The sequence below is a fragment of the Tachypleus tridentatus genome, chromosome 2 (assembly GCF_004210375.1).
Source record: "Tachypleus tridentatus isolate NWPU-2018 chromosome 2, ASM421037v1, whole genome shotgun sequence".
NCBI classification, from domain to species: domain Eukaryota; kingdom Metazoa; phylum Arthropoda; class Merostomata; order Xiphosura; family Limulidae; genus Tachypleus; species Tachypleus tridentatus.
This window is the reverse complement of record NC_134826.1, coordinates 35,936,555-35,953,665: the sequence shown is the minus strand read 5'-3', so window position 1 is coordinate 35,953,665 and position 17,111 is coordinate 35,936,555. Positions and strand designations below refer to the sequence as shown.

General features: G+C 36.0%; 1 pseudogene across 1 annotated transcript in view; it reads right to left on the bottom strand.

Moving 5' to 3' along the window:
• The window catches only part of LOC143240927 (uncharacterized), a 169,920-nt pseudogene that overhangs the window by 89,409 nt on the left and 63,400 nt on the right, over window positions 1-17,111 (bottom strand). Inside the window, exon 3 of the transcript XR_013022056.1 lies at window positions 6,248-7,520. The product of XR_013022056.1 is annotated as an uncharacterized LOC143240927 (transcript). The remainder of the gene's footprint in view (window positions 1-6,247; window positions 7,521-17,111) is intronic.

Genomic DNA, 17,111 nt, shown 5'->3' with positions numbered 1-17,111 from the left:
ACAGATGGATGCAGAGACTCAAGGGTAAAAACAGAAAATGCAGGACATGTTCCAATGATCTCACACAGCCCACTGAAGAAGAGGCATGTTTGCATGACTAAGAATGATCAAGAATTCCCAATGACAAAAGAAAGAAATACCTTGGATATAAAAATCTCCAAGGTAGAAATACATAAGGGAGAGAGTTGATTCCACTCTGTGTAAAAGTTAAGGACAAACTTCAGGTGAATAAGAGACTCAGTGGAAATCAAAATGGACTTGGAAAGTTAGACCAGCCAACCCAGGTAAGAGGCCTTCTAAAGAGACAAGATCATAAGAACCCAGACACCATATAATAATGGAAATGAAGGCCCAGAGAGTGCATGCACCAAACAAGTAACATGATTTAATTTGAAACATAAGGTTCATTGCAAAACTGTTTGTTGTTAAGCATAAATTTACATAATAGGTCATCTATACTTTACCCATCATAGGTACAAAAAACCTAGAGTGGAGTGTTATAAGCACTCAGGCTTACTGCTAAGCCACAAGGAAGCTTTTTAAGAGTGGCAAGAGAGTTTGAGAACTCATGTATAGACATTGTTTAAGTATCAACTGTAAGAAAACAGAATACAAGGTAATTACAAAGAGGAAGATCATTCCTGTATACACTTTCAAAGCTTATAAAGAGCAGATAAGACAGGCCAATAAATTCAACTACTTAATTACATATAGGCAACATGTATTTTATGCTCTGTTTGATAAACTTGTGGCTTTTAGGAAAATAACAAGTTTGACTTCAATGGGTGCACTAGCTTTCTTTGTCACTTACATGCATTTCATGGGTTTCTCATCCGACCTTTTACTTATTTTCAGAGAAAGCAAATCAGGTCATATAAATCATTATCCCAGGTTTTAATAAGATAAGTAGTACTTCAGCTTATTGTAATAAATAGTTTATCATTTGAAATTTACACACAATAGAAAATATCACATATGGATTTTTAAAATATTTTTTTAGTGTGTACATGCATATAAGCAACTCAAGTATTAATCCTATAGTAACCTAACTATGAAAGTTAAAATGTTTTAAGCTAGAATGTTCAGTTATATTGAAAAGCAACTTCTTTCTTTGAATAGTAATTTCTGCATATGATGGGTGAGTCTTTGGTGTCATTATCTTCTTTGTAGTAGAATCCTATCCCAATGATACTCAAACCACAGGGTATACCCTAACAGGTCAGTATCTGCAATGGTACAATAATTCATGTACTTTGCAAATATCTCCTGTCACTTTGGCATAAAAACACACCCAAACCATCACACTGCCTCTCCACATGCTCCATTCATGGTAGGTGCTTTGCATTGAGGTATGTGTCTTTCAGCTTTCTTCCACCAGACGTACCACCTACGCTTTGAACCAAATATTTCAAACTTATATTCATCTGTCCATAACACTCTTTTCCAATCATCCCCATTCCAGTTTTCGTACTTTTTAACAAACTTTAGTCTACTGACAATATACGGAGATTGTAGATTTTAACTGCTACACAACCAAATATTCCATTCTCATTGAGTCTTGTTGATACTGTCATTTGGTAAATAGTCATTTATCTCATGCTTGAGATCAGTGGCAGTCTTCCTTATGTCCCAAAGGCTGCATGAATGAAGATACTTGAGTTTAGGTGTGTACTGCTTCTTCCTTTTCTATTTTCAAATTTACATTTCTCAGTCTCTCATGATCTAAGGTGTACTTGACAGTGTTTGGGAGCACTGTTTGCAGCAATTTGTCAAAGTTTCCAACCAGCATCGGGTAAAGCTTTAATGTCTGTTTGTGTGTTTTCTAATATCAAAGCCACCTTGGACTATCTGCTGTCCACTAAAGGGAATTAAACCCTTGATTTTGGCACTGTAAATCTGAAGACTTACCACCGTCCCAGCAGGGGACATGTGAACTCTCTGGTCTACTGACAATTTTCTATGCTTTTTAGGCCATGACATGACAACAAAACTTAATATATGGTGTTAAACACAGTTTCTATTGAGGTTTATTTGAAAATGCTACTGATTTCTTTTAGCATAAACATGTATGCTAACTTCTTTCTACATAGTTAAGAAACTGCATGGGGTACCATGACAGTTATCTGAAACCCTATATTTGATCAGTATGTTCATTCATGTTGAACCTTTATAGTATATCCTTGGTACAAGTATATGGGAGTTCTAAAGAATGATAAATATTTTCACCCTGGCTCATTCAATTGTCAACAGGAATCAATGAAGCATTACCACAGTGTTGAAAATTACATTCTAAAATGGGAAGAAAGAATTAGTCCCACAAAATGGAAAGAAAGGACAGGATAATATCTGTCAAACAATTAGTCCCATATAATGGAAAGAAAGGACAGGATAATATCTGTCAAACAATTAGTCCCATATAATGAAAAGAAAGGACAGGATAATATCTGTCAAACAATTAGTCCCATATAATGAAAAGAAAGGACAGGATAATATCTGTCAAACAATTAGTCCCATATAATGGAAAGAAAGGACAGGATAATATCTGTCAAACAATTAGTCCCATATAATGGAAAGAAAGGACAGGATAATATCTGTCAAACAATTAGTCCCATATAATGGAAAGAAAGGACAGGATAATATCTGTCAAACACTTAGTCCCATATAATGGAAAGAAAGGACAGGATAATATCTGTCAAACATTTAGTCCTATATAATGGAAAGAAAGGACAGGATAATATCTGTCAAACATTTAGTCCTAAAAATGGAAAGAAAGGACAGGATAATATCTGTCAAACATTTAGTCCCATATAATGGAAAGAAAGGACAGGATAATATCTGTCAAACAATTAGTCCCATATAACAGAAAGAAAGAACAGGATAATATCTGTCAAACACTTAGTCCCATATAATGGAAAGAAAGGACAGGATAATATCTGTCAAACAATTAATCCCATATAATGGAAAGAAAGGACAGGATAATATCTGTCAAACAATTAGTCCCATATAATGGAAAGAAAGGACAGGATAATATCTGTCAAACAATTAGTCCCATATGATGGAAAGAAAGGACAGGATAATATCTGTCAAACAATTAGTCCCATATGATGGAAAGAAAGGACAGGATAATATCTGTCAAACACTTAGTCCCATATAATGGAAAGAAAGGACAGGATAATATCTGTCAAACAATTAGTCCCATATAATGGAAAGAAAGGACAGGATAATATCTGTCAAACAATTAGTCCCATATAATGGAAAGAAAGGACAGGATAATATCTGTCAAACAATTAGTCCCATATAATGGAAAGAAAGGACAGGATAATATCTGTCAAACATTTAGTCCTATATAATGGAAAGAAAGGACAGGATAATATCTGTCAAACAATTAGTCCCATATAATGGAAAGAAAGGACAGGATAATATCTGTCAAACAATTAGTCCCATATAATGGAAAGAAAGGACAGGATAATATCTGTCAAACACTTAGTCCCATATGATGGAAAGAAAGGACAGGATAATATCTGTCAAACACTTAGTCCCATATAATGGAAAGAAAGGACAGGATAATATCTGTCAAACACTTAGTCCCATATAATGGAAAGAAAGGACAGGATAATATCTGTCAAACACTTAGTCCCATATAATGGAAAGAAAGGACAGGATAATATCTGTCAAACAATTAGTCCCATATAATGGAAAGAAAGGACAGGATAATATCTGTCAAACAATTAGTCCCCTATAATGGAAAGAAAGGACAGGATAATATCTGTCAAACAATTAGTCCCATATAATGGAAAGAAAGGACAGGATAATATCTGTCAAACAATTAGTCCCATATAATGGAAAGAAAGGACAGGATAATATCTGTCAAACACTTAGTCCCATATAATGGAAAGAAAGGACAGGATAATATCTGTCAAACAGTTAGTCCCATATAATGGAAAGAAAGGACAGGATAATATCTGTCAAACAATTAGTCCCATATAATGGAAAGAAAGGACAGGATAATATCTGTCAAACAATTAGTCCCATATAATGGAAAGAAAGGACAGGATAATATCTGTCAAACAATTAGTCCCATATAATGGAAAGAAAGGACAGGATAATATCTGTCAAACAATTAGTCCCATATAATGGAAAAAAAGGACAGGATAATATCTGTCAAACAATTAGTCCCATATCATAGAAAGAAAGGACAGGATATTATCTGTCAAACAATTAGTCCCATATAATGGAAAGAAAGGACAGGATAATATCTGTCAAACAATTAGTCCCATATACTGGAAAGAAAGGACAGGATAATATCTGTCAAACACTTTTGCACATGACTGCATGTAAATGTTATTAATCTTTTGAACATATTAAATATTATAAAACCTTCTCTTGTCCCCTGTGACTTTTTATTAAAGTATTAATAATTAATATAATTCTGGATAATGTTTGCCCTTCTGTTTTTTTATGACAAAGTAGGTATATTCCACAATATATTGAAAACATAAAATTTATAAAATATTAGCATTAATACCTCTGACAGCTTCAGCTGATGCAAACTGAAGATGCAAAAGATAATAAAAAAAAGGTATGTTCAGATCAAGTGATGATGCTAATTAGAATCTTTCAAGATCAATCACACTCTCAAAACTGCATAAGATTAATACAGAATATGTGCAAGAACTTAATACTGGATAAACATAATCACATTACGAGATACTTCAATCTACCTGATAACTACGAATCTCTCTGATATAACATGCAATATGACTCATGCTCCATTATAAACATGCTCATTTAATACTGTTGCCATAACAAGGTACTTTAAATACACATTTGCATGCATAATTGTTGAGAAAGAAACCAGCATATACTACCATCTAACAGTTACGTATTTTTCATACTGAGTTATATCATCCAATTATATTAAAAAACATGTGCTGTCCAAAATGCAAATAAACAAGATTAAATTTATAATGAACATTTTCTTAAAAATATAAATAATTACATTTATGAAACATACATTTTTAACTCAGTATTGCCAAAGCACGTATTGAAAGATAAGATCACTCAGTTATTTTTCGTGAAAAACTTTCAACCATTAAAGTAGTGCATATCCACACATATACACAAAAGTATCATTATGATAAAAAAATCTGATAGAATACTGGATGCACACACAGTGTATAATATAAACAGTCACTATTTCTAGCTCAGAATATACCTTCTACACACACAAAAATTAGCAAAACATTATTCAAATCTGCTAAAGCATACTTAGATGCACTGAGATATAGGGTTGTTAAATCAATCAGTTTGAAGATACTTTAACACTTAATGTGAGCAGACCACTAATTTAAATTATGAACTCACACCTGAGTATAAAAATAAACTTGTGAATAAAATTATAAAGCATTGCATTTATATAGACATTTAAAGCTGCAAAGTTAAACAACAATAACAAAAAGGCTGATAAAATTTCACTTTTTTTGTTGCCAAGATATGGTGACAGTAAACAACTACAGAACTCTGATGTAAGTAGACAGCAGTAATGTGTATTTCACTCTTTACAATGTGATTTTTTTGTTCTAACTGAAAACACTGACTATTAACATTTCCCTACCAGTAAACGTATGCAAGACGGATATTTACCTACCCAGAAATAGCTAGCACCTCAGCTCTACTGAAGAAAATATTTTATGAGGAAGAAATAAGACAAACAAATTGCTTGATCCACCTGGTCAAAGAGGAAGGAGAAAAATTGTGAGATGTAAAAGAAATTCTATAGCAGAAAAAAACTATTTCAATTGGGTCTAAAGGTAGTTACAGGAGTGAAGCAACATCACATTGTTGCACAGGACAAAGGACAGAAATAGCATAAGAATGATCATAGAGGGAAGAAACTGAATGGTGGATGAGTGGAAAACTATCCATTCACCATCCATGACATTCTTAGTCTTTGGAAGGAAGAAACAGTTTGTAAAACAGATCTTGATTATACTTGTTCATTTGTTGTACAACTTCTATAACTTTCCTCAATAAATGTCTTCTCTTATACTTCTCTGGTTTTGGTATTTTATAAACTGTTTTGGTTTAATGTCACCATCACTTAACATGAGGTTGGTAAAACTCATTACTATATAATCCAAATATAAAAAGGTGTTAATTGCAAAACTTATACATGCATTTAAAAATATTTGGTAAAAAACAATCTGAAATACAAAACCTATGTTAATTTCTACATACACAAACTTACATCTGAGTCAGAGGAATAAGACACCACATGCTCTTCATGCACTACATGCTCCTCCAGTTTGCTTGTTCCATGCTCCATATAGGGGGTTATGACTTGCTCTGATTGAATAGCATCAGGAAACAACCATTCTTGCTTCTTAATTCCCTCATGTCTCGGAGTTACATCTTGCTCAATACGTGCTTCACCTGAGGTTGCATCATGTCCCGTTTTTGCAATAAATGGAGTAATAGCATGCTTAGTCTCTGTTCCAATTGGCATTAAATCACACTCAATCTCCAATTCCCCTGGGGCAACAACATGCTCTACAGTTATATTTGTGTGAATTAAGTCATGCTTATTACTTGTGTTTTGACATAAATCATCATCTTTATCTTCTAATTTTTTATTATCTGTTTTGTTAACATGCTCTAACTCAAGACTTTCATTTATCACTTCTTCTCCTACACTTAGATTTCTGTGTTCTTGTAAACGTGTGTCAGTAACAAAACCTATTACCGAGTCATGTTCCTCACTAATACTACTTTCAAGTAAGTCTATTACTTTGTGTTCCTCACTTTCAAAGTCATCGTATGTATGTGAGTAATTATCAGTCACCTGTATGAGTGAGCTGTCATCAACTATGCAAGTATTCATCTCAGGGGTGGTGGCTGAAGCTGTTGTGACTGTAGATACATCTTCCCCAATGGAAATTATGTTTTCAATTTTGATAAATGATTTAATATCATTTTTTTAGTTGGAAGATCATATATCTGCTCATTTTCTTGTGCTTTAACTCTGTGTTCTAGATTTGCAATAGAAATTATATCTTCTTTAACATTTTGGCTTTCATTAACATCTGAAAGTGTATCTGAAGAATCTATATCAGACTCAGAACCTGACCCATCACTAGAGGTTTGTTGTTCATCACTTGATGATTCAGAATCTTTAATGTTCTTAAGTAATGAATCTCCTACGTATTTTTTACCTGATATGTGTGATCTGTTTTGTAATTCAGGTATTGAATTTTGTATGTTTAAATTGGCTTCACCATGATTCTTCAGAGATAAAAAATTCATTTCATCATTTTCAATCTGCTGATCTGCTTCCTCACCCTCAAGCCCACTGGTAACAAAACTTTCAGAATTACACTCTTTGAACTCAAAACTCAAAGGATCAAAATCTAAAGTTATTGGGCTATTAAGAAATTTGGTAGCATCAGGTGAATGAGGAGCATGATGGTTACTTACAGAGGCATCTCCTACATCTCCTAGTGTCTTCACTTTTGACATGATTCCTACATAATAAAGAAGAGAAATAAATAAGTTAATTTTTTACTACAATAAAAAATGTATTTCTTACACGTACTTCCACTCACACACATAGCTATTTATATTCAGTGTTGTTCTCTATCTGCAAACTTCTTATCATATGCCACAAGACTTTCACTACCAGGCATCTCTCAGTTCAAATGGTTTAACTGATTCTTGCATACAAACTATCATGCAACAAGCCAACAACAATAAAAGTACTACACACCCACATGACTCATGACTCTCTCTATGCTATTCTACCTAACTATCACTTTGAAATAAGACAGAAAGTGAAGCTCCAGTTGATAGGAAAGAAGAGTGGGAAGTGTGAACCAAAGTAAGTACTTGTCAGAAATATATATTCAGTGCAAGAAAATTATAACTTCTGACAAGGTACTTTACTTCTGCTCACATACATAGCTAGAATTTCACACTGAATAGGTGAAGGGGAAGCAAGAATAGGTACAAGCAAGAAAGTAGAAGCATCCTTTGAATGTATCCAAAGGACATCCTAACAAAGGAATCCTCTAATAAGATGGTTATACATGGAAGACTGCACCACTTCTGTACCTGATACACTCTTTATCAAATGTGGAAAATATATGTGGCAGATCTGGGTGGAAAATTGTGAGGAGCACATCCTAATGGTTGAATAGCGACAGATTTGGGTTGAAAATTATGAGAAGCACATCTCAATGGAAGAGAACACAGGTTGAACAGTGATCTGAACTATACATATAATAATTTCAATCTCTCTTATGAACAGAATGTGAGTAAATTAAGGAATGCAAAGTGGCTAGAAAGTCAACTTCATCCAAAACTTGACTGATGGGAACTGACATCCATTTAGGTGGTATGAAACAGAATAATACTGTCTTCAGCCAACCAAAGGGATAAATCCCACCATCTATCTGTGAATAAGGAACATGTGAACAAAGTGTTATATCATATATATCAAATCAGAAATCTGACCTCTAGATGAATGGTGTGTGTATTTTCTTACAGCAAAGCCACATTGGGCTATCTGCTGCTAGATGAATGGAGGCTAAACAAATGTTCCAATTATGTGCCATGTTCCACTAAAATCCAACAGACCAGAACCACCTTAAACACAGTAACAGAGACAATGAGGGTAACTTAAGACAAAAAAGTGAAGCAACCAACAAGTGTATCCAACATGACCCAAAATAGTGAGGTAGTGCGCTCATGGCAATTTAATTGAAGGACCAGAGACACCTTGAACACGTGTGAGTACATTATGTTGACTGATTCAGCTCTTAAATCCCAAACTTAACTGCTGGGAACAGTAGTTCATGTAGGAGTATACTGAGGGATCCTAACTGCAAGACATGTGTTAGAACATAGAGCAATTGATTCAGCTCTATATCCAAAACTAAACTGCTGACAACTAACTTTCATGTGGGGGGTTGAACAAGGGATCCCAATAAATATAACAGCTTACACCAGAGCAACAACAATCTCTTGGAGAAACCCATGGAAAGATGAAGCATCCATTTAGAAGACATCATTCACACCAGCAGAACACCACAATCTTACTCTCAACTGAAAGGAGTCATTATTTTTAAATTGTATATCTCACATTCAGAACTTGGACTTGAAAGCAGTAAGGACTCTTGCACACCACAGGTAAAATGGAAAGAGAAAAGTTTCAAAAAGAGCCTGGAATAACATTCAAACCAGAAATAATGGAATGAGTGACCATGAAACTTTATTTTGACAATCAGACCAAACATGATTTATTCAATCTAAGAAATGACAGGGTTGGTTGGTTGGTTAATTTGGTGTTTTATGGCCCAAAGTAACTAGGATATCTGTGCCAAACATTGGGTAAAAAGTTAATAGTAAATTTAGTAAAATTCATAAAAGGAAATTAGGGTAAAACAAAACAAAGTTTAAAAAACACATCACCAGGATGACTAATGGCAGTTCAAAGAGCAGAGTTAGTCATCTGAAGTTGGCCTTTCCAGTCCTGGTTTTGAGTTACTGAATGTTACAGAAAGTTTCTAATTTCAAATCAAAGTGTCTACTTTTCTCAGATGACTTAAATATAGGTTACAATTGGGGACTGTAAGAAGCCATGGTGGGATAGGTTGACCAGTGGATCCAGCAATGTTATCCAGACCCAATTCATCCAATTACGCCTGGATACAAAGGACAGAAGGAGCAATGGTAGACCTCCTGTTCTGAGAAAAAGCATGGCCCACAGAGGAAGGAAAACACAATCCCAGGTGGGATGCTTTTGTAAGGAACAAAGTTTCAAAGCATACAGTAAAGACAGTTGCAAATGGCAGAGATGCAAAGTAGGTTCATGAGACCCTATGTATAAGTTCTGAACTGGAGAAGTTTGGAAAGCCCCAGTGCAGAGCTGAAGTCCTTGATGATGAATAGGGTCTAGCATCTTTAAGGCCGATGGTCTGGCAGAGTCATAGACCAGTGATCCATAGTCGAGTTTCTATCAAATAAGAGCACGATACATCTTTAGCATAGAACGTTCATCTACTCCCCAAGTGATGGAAGAGAGGACACAGAGGATGTTCATTGCTCTTGTACATTTGACCCATAGCTGTTTGATATGTGTTATAAAGGTCAGCTTACGGTCAAAGATAAGCCCCAAAACTTTGTCTCAGAGACCACAGGCAGCACAACTTCAGTGATACGGAGTTCAGGATCAGGGTGAATACTCCGTTGGCAGCAAAAGTGCATGTAAACAGTTTCAGAGAGAGAGAGAAGTTAAAGCCATTTGCTGTAGTCCACTTGAGTAAAGATAGAGGGCAGTCTGTAGGTGCCTCTAAATATACCTCATGTTCGACGACTGACAGGAGATGTGGCAGTTGTCAACATAGATCCCATTTGCAACAATGAGAGGGAGTTGTTCAGTGATGGCATTAATTTTTATACTGAAAAGTATGACACTCAGAACACAGCCCTGAGGTACTACAAGTTCCTGTAGAAAAGAACTGGAAAGTGTCAAATCAACACAAACTCGGAATCTCCTGTCCATTAAAAATTTTTCAATAAAAATGGGCAAATGGCAATGTAACCCATATATATGGAGGTCCCACAAAATACAATACCTCCACATTGTATCATAAGCCTTCTGAATGTTAAAGAATATTGATACAAGATGTTGTCATTTGAGAAAGACTTCTCTGATTGACATTTCAAGTCGAATCAGGTGGTCCATGGTGGAGCGCTGTGATTTGAAACCCACACTAGGTGGGCGAGAGGAAGTTGTTTGATTTGAGGAACCGAACAAGACGAGCATTAACCATCCTCTGTAAGGTCTTACAGAGACAGTTCATCAAAGCAAGTGGACGGTAGTTTGAAGGAATCTAGGAATCCTTCCCAGGCTTAGAAAAAGGTAGGATAATAGCCTGGTGCCAGGCATCAGGAAAAACGTTCTCCTGCCAGATCCTGTAGAAAACATTCAGAATAATAGCAAGAGAAGCAGGGATAGATGGCACAGCATGTCATAGTGTATATTATCAGGTCCAAATGATGTACTGCCATACCAATGAAGGGACAGTTGGAGTTTCACCAGTGTAAAGGGATGATTATAGTCATAGAGACAATCAGCTCAAAAGGAAAGAGGTGATTGCTCTGCCCATGTCTTGATGGCTAAGAAGGTGAAAAAGCAAAAGTGCTAGATACCTGGCAAAAGCTTTCACCTAGAGTATTGGTGATGTTCCAGATATCAGCTACTTCCTGGCCCTCAGATAGCAAGATCGGGAGGGGGACAGATGACCAATATGTCACCAAATCATAGCTTCTTTACTGACTTTGGAGAGCCAGCAAGTCCTTCTAGTCCCTTCTGAATGAAAAAGGGAGACATTTGTCCTAAAGGTTTGTCTGAAAGTGAATGAAATATAAGAAAATGAGGTACAGCAAGTGGTTCAGATGGGGAGGATTGCTGCTCAGAATCTTCAAGATGTGGTTGTTTACCTACAGACTGATATTTCACTATTTTATTAAGATTTTTAATTGGAGTATCCATAATAAAGAAAGAAAATTTCGGTGCCCACTGACCCCACCCACCATGCAGTCGTATGAGGGGACACACTACAATGTCAAACAAGGACACTGCAGCAATGCCAGGGTTTTGTGAGCATTATACCCAAACACCAGCATCAAATATAATGTTCACAACACCTGTTGAGAACATCCAACACGTGTACTTGGTTGACCCTAGCCCGAGTGGACCAGCCAACTGACCCAAGGGGGCCACCCCAAGGCTGCCCATCTACAGGAATTCAAGCCCAAAGTGGTGTGTTAGGGTTGGACCCCTCAACCACCAGGTTCCTCTCCTCCCCTTCATGGGTTGTCACACATGGCAAACAAGTTGGTGGATGTTTAAATCCCAGGAGGTAAACTGAAAAAACAGAACCTTCCCAGGAATGTCCCCTCACCACATACATGAATCCACACTGAGGAGGTAATGACAGGGATGGACAGTAACCCCATCTGCTTTACCCATCTGGGCTAGTGTTGTCTGGAACAGATATAGTTACAAAACAAATATATCATGAAAAATAACCTAAGAGCAAACAAAGGTGAAACTGTAACACAATACAGATAATGAGTGATGAAAGCATGTAGGGTGGTTCACATGCCCATTGAAAAATTTCCTCCAAAAGATGATGAAGATGAGATGCCAGGGAAAACTAAGGTTTCTAATCTGATGGAAAGACACCCAAACCAAATAAAAGAAAAAAGGAGTCAAGAAGGAATGAGTCAATCAAATTCAGCTGGTAGGATGGAAGGAGAGAGAGGGATCACAAACAGAAAATGGATGCCAGGGAATGACAATGTAGGAATGGTTATTACAGAAGGAAGCCAAACGTGACACAGAAGTCTATCCAGATCAGATCAAGAATAGAGGTTGGAAATGAAAGAAGGAGAAACTGGCAAGAAAGAAAAATTACCCTCCTGTGTCAATAAGGTTTTGAGAAGGAAAGACTGATCCATGTAAAGGAGTATATAAGTGGAATAATACAGAGTTTGTAAAACATCAGTTACAAACAACATCCACAGGCCAAAAAGAGAAAAAAATATACCGTAAAAGATAAAAGAAGTATGGAACAAAATAACAAAGATTCAAATGAAGGTAATGTAAAGCAGTGCAGCACCATATCCCAATTCAGAAGAATCACATGCCTTGGAGCTCTGAGGGCTAATCCAGAAGGAACATAACAAGAACAATGATATGAGTTAAAAACTTTACAGTAGCAAGAAAAATAAATGTTTGAGATAAGGCAACCCAATAATTCACAATCAAGGAGATGGAAGTCCCCTGACCAAATAACCAAGTGAGACATTTGTAATAATAGGAACAGAAGGATGAGCAGAGGAGAACCTTGAACTAAAAATACACAGCAGAAAAGATTCTACATACATTGATAAACCTTTATGGAGGTTTACAAATGAAGCTACTGCTACAACCAACTGCAACTCCTCACCAAAGACTGGATAAAAATGAAGAATGAAGCCAAGACTGGAAAAGGTTGGATAAACAACCTGTCACTAAGATTGCCAGAAAAGTGATGAAGTCATATAAAGAGGTAATGCTGATGAACTCTAGACCTGGAGTAGCCAAGGAAACTAGGGCTGAGCTGGCCAATAAGAGGCAATAAGAAGGACTTGACATAGAGTAATGTGAATGATATAAATCCCCATGGAAAGGAGTTAGATGGGAGGATACACATAAAAAAATTTGTCTTAACTGAATGCATTAACAGCTAGTGCCAATGAATGAAGTGCCAGAGACTAAAACCAAAGTAACTTAATAGTGAAGATTGTGGCAAATGCATACAGGTGCAGAGTACCCAATATATTGCATATCCACTGGAAAACTTCAGGATCTAGAGACCACTCTAAATTTTAGCTGAGAAGGAAAGACAATCTGTGACAAGGTTGATAGCATCCAGTACATGTCACACTGTAGATGTAAGCACAGAGAAAGAAAATCCAACATTTAATCACAAAAAGAAGAACAGGATCCTCCCACGTGATTGATATATAAAACCAAAATACAAAATAACCAGACATTTGCTGGCAGGATGAAGAAAATGACTCAAATCCCAACATCTGATAAGAAGATCCATGATATCGATACAGTAAAATAATTCAGTCAGAGGCAATTTATCTGAATCTATTTTTTGCTGAACCTATGCTCCAGCATTGAAGCAAAGCATCAGTGAAAATATATAAATCCAAACAAGGAATATCCAACCATCAATGCAGATTCTCTACAAGTGAAGAAGGAAGGGTAACAGGAATATCCAAGAAATATTGCATTAGTTGTGGAGAATTCATTGAAGAGATATCACATGAGTATGACTCATGGGGATAAAGAGTTACCATAAAAGACCACATTCCCAAAATATAAGAAACCTCAAATCAGTAACAATGGGAAGACCAAAGACAATGAGAACTACTAGCTCCATTGAATGGAATTCATGAGAAAAAAGTTGGGCTCAACTAACACGAGTGTCTAAAAAAATCAACAAGATACTGTAGGCAGGAACAAGAAAGGACCCAAGTTGCCTCCAAAAGAAGCAGATGAATGTGCTGCATGAAATACAGTTCAGAATGAGCCAATAGTAACCAGTCATTTATGTAATGGTGCATGCATATCCAGTGCTCTACATCTCAACAAAAGACACACAGTATCAGTGAAAGCCCAAAAAGAAAAGTGCAAAATTGATAAACCACCCAGTGATGAACAAACCTAAGACAGTGTCCCAACAGAAGGTATTTAGGAATGTGGAGATAAGTATCCAAGATGCCAACCTCAGTCATCTATAAATCTGAATAAAAAGCCTACCTGAGGGTAAAATAATTCCATGGTAAAGTGAGGTAGCACCAAGAAGTAATTGAGGAGGGGCAGATCAACCACAGGTCACCAGTCACTTGTTTTTTTGGGTACCAGAAACAGTTAAGAATAAATCCTGAAAAAGTTTGAATGACAGGTTCAGTTGCTTTCTGAGAGAGAAGATCTTGTACTGCCTCAGACAAATGCTGAAGTGTGGTAGGATCCCAAGGCAAGAGAAATAAAACAGGTATCCAAGATAATGGGGAGAAGAGAGGAAAGAAATTGATGGCAAGTCCCTCAGAATCTCAAGAACCCACAGATGTTTATCAAACTTCTGCCATAGTGGAACAAATTATGGATAAATGAGCCCCAACTGGATTAACCCACAAGATAATCACAAATACTCTACAGTGAATAAAATGATGAAAGAAAGATCTCCTGGTGGAAGAAAAAGGTAAAGAATGGGAAGGATTATGATGGGACATGAATAAAGGAGATGGTCAAGGCTCAGAGCAAGACAAAATATCAACAAATGAGAAAAAGAGTTGTTTGCTGTCTCACTGATTCCATTCTGCATTCCAAAGTCACCTGAAGATTTCTAAATGCTGACTTATGGGAAAATGAAGCCAAGCACAAGTCCCTAAGGTAATTAAGAGGCAAACAAACTTAATCTCTCTCCAAAAGATTCCAAGTGTGCAAAGAAAGAGCTAAAGCCTACAAACATGCCAATGTGGATGCAATTAAGGCAAATGTATCCCAAAAAAATTCTCAGGACTTAGAAATTCTCTCAGAGAGAAGGTGGATCATGGACAAACATGAGGGTAGGGCAAAGGTGTCAAATTGGACAAGGGATAAACAAAATGGATAAAAATTATTCTTGGAGATGAAAATCAAATAACAGAAAATCAGCCTGATGGTAGGCTAAAGCAAACTTAGTGGAAGCCCATAGAGGGCAAGACATGCTATCACTCTCACATAACTTAGACACAAAATGCTTAGCATTAATTCCAGCATCAATGGAAGGAGGAAACACAAAGTACTGAGAGGAAGGAGTATCAAGTATGAAGAAAGGGACAGGTATATAGGAAAGGGATAAAATGGAACAAACCCTTGAGATCATGTCCAAAAAATCCACATGAGGCCTAGATGATTGTACAGTATGAACCTTCAAAAACATGGCCAATTCAGATGGAAGAAAAAGACGATAAAAAGCTTTGTTATTCCAAACGGGTTTGGCATGTTCATGAAGAAAATGAGCAACATCAGAAAAACAGGTTGATTCAAATGAATATCAATCTCTCAACAAATAATTGCTGGCAATTCCATAGTCAAAGTGTCCCCCATGTGAAGACTCTGTAAATGTGCTGATAGAAAGCATAACCTCTGACGTAGTAACTTGAACTTCAAAATTAATTTCTTAAAAAAAAATAACCAAACACAACTGTATTACTAAACAGTATGAAAATGTTTATAATTAATGACTAAGATCCATAACTGGGGTAGAAATATAAAATAATTCTGCTTTTGAATAAATTACAAATTAATACTATTGGATATGAAAAAGTAAACAGAATAAGAGTAAATTGATACAAACAAACAAAAGCCTTGAAGAAAGCAGAAACACAATATCTGAACATGAGTACTGGCAAACAAAGAAATTATAGTTAAGTAGAATAGTTTAGAGAGTCACGAGTGATGTGGGTATGTGTTGCTTCTACTGATGGAAGTTTGTCACATGACAGTTTGCATGAGAGAATTAAACTACATGAAACAAGGGGTATTTGTTTATTGGTTTGTTTTGAGTTTCATGCAAAGCTTTTCAAGGGCTATCTGCACTAGCTGTCCCTAATTTTGCACTGTAAAACTAGAGGGAAGGCAGCTAGTCATCATCACCCACTGCCAACTCTTGGGCTACTCTTTTAACAACAGATAGTGGGATTGACTGTCACATTATAATGCCCCCAAAGTTGAAAGAGTAAGCATGTTTGGTGCAATGGGGATTCGAACCCACAACCCTCATATTATGGGTTGAATGCCTTAACTCACCTAGCCATGCACAGCCTGAAACTAGGGATGTGTGGGAGCAAAAGGCTTGTAGCATGGAAAACATTTTACAAATAGAGGGCAGCACTAAACAAGAATACATGAGCAAAATTAAGGTACCTTGTTGTAAAAGTGCCTTTACTTAAAAAAAAATAATGCATACATTTTTGTACCATAAACTTAAACTCTGAACAGCTATAAGACATAACTGTATACTATTAAATGAAACAATGAACTTCCTAATAGAGAAATAATAAAGATAAGAAACTCAACAACCATCCTAATGCAAGTAAATGTACCAAGGTTTGAAATAACTGCTTGTCCATGACATACAGATAGTAATAACACCCATTTAACCTTGGCCCTTGAGACTGGAAGAATATTTGGATCAGTGTTTTTTCTTTAATTAGCAATTCTTCATCAACAGGTCTCACTGAGTAATATTACTGTATCAACAGTTGTCCAAATTTTCATAATTTTTTGCAATAATTACACTACAATAAAAATACAATCACCAATGAATCTGTTATAATAGTCCACAATTTAAACTTAATGCTGTATATAAAACACATAGCAACTGGCATTTAATAGAAATATTAGGAATATGTATTACGTCAGTGGCAATTTCACACAGCTCACTAAAATAAAGTTTACATACCAAGGAAACAGAGTGCAATTTACTTACTTCTCTATATCATAA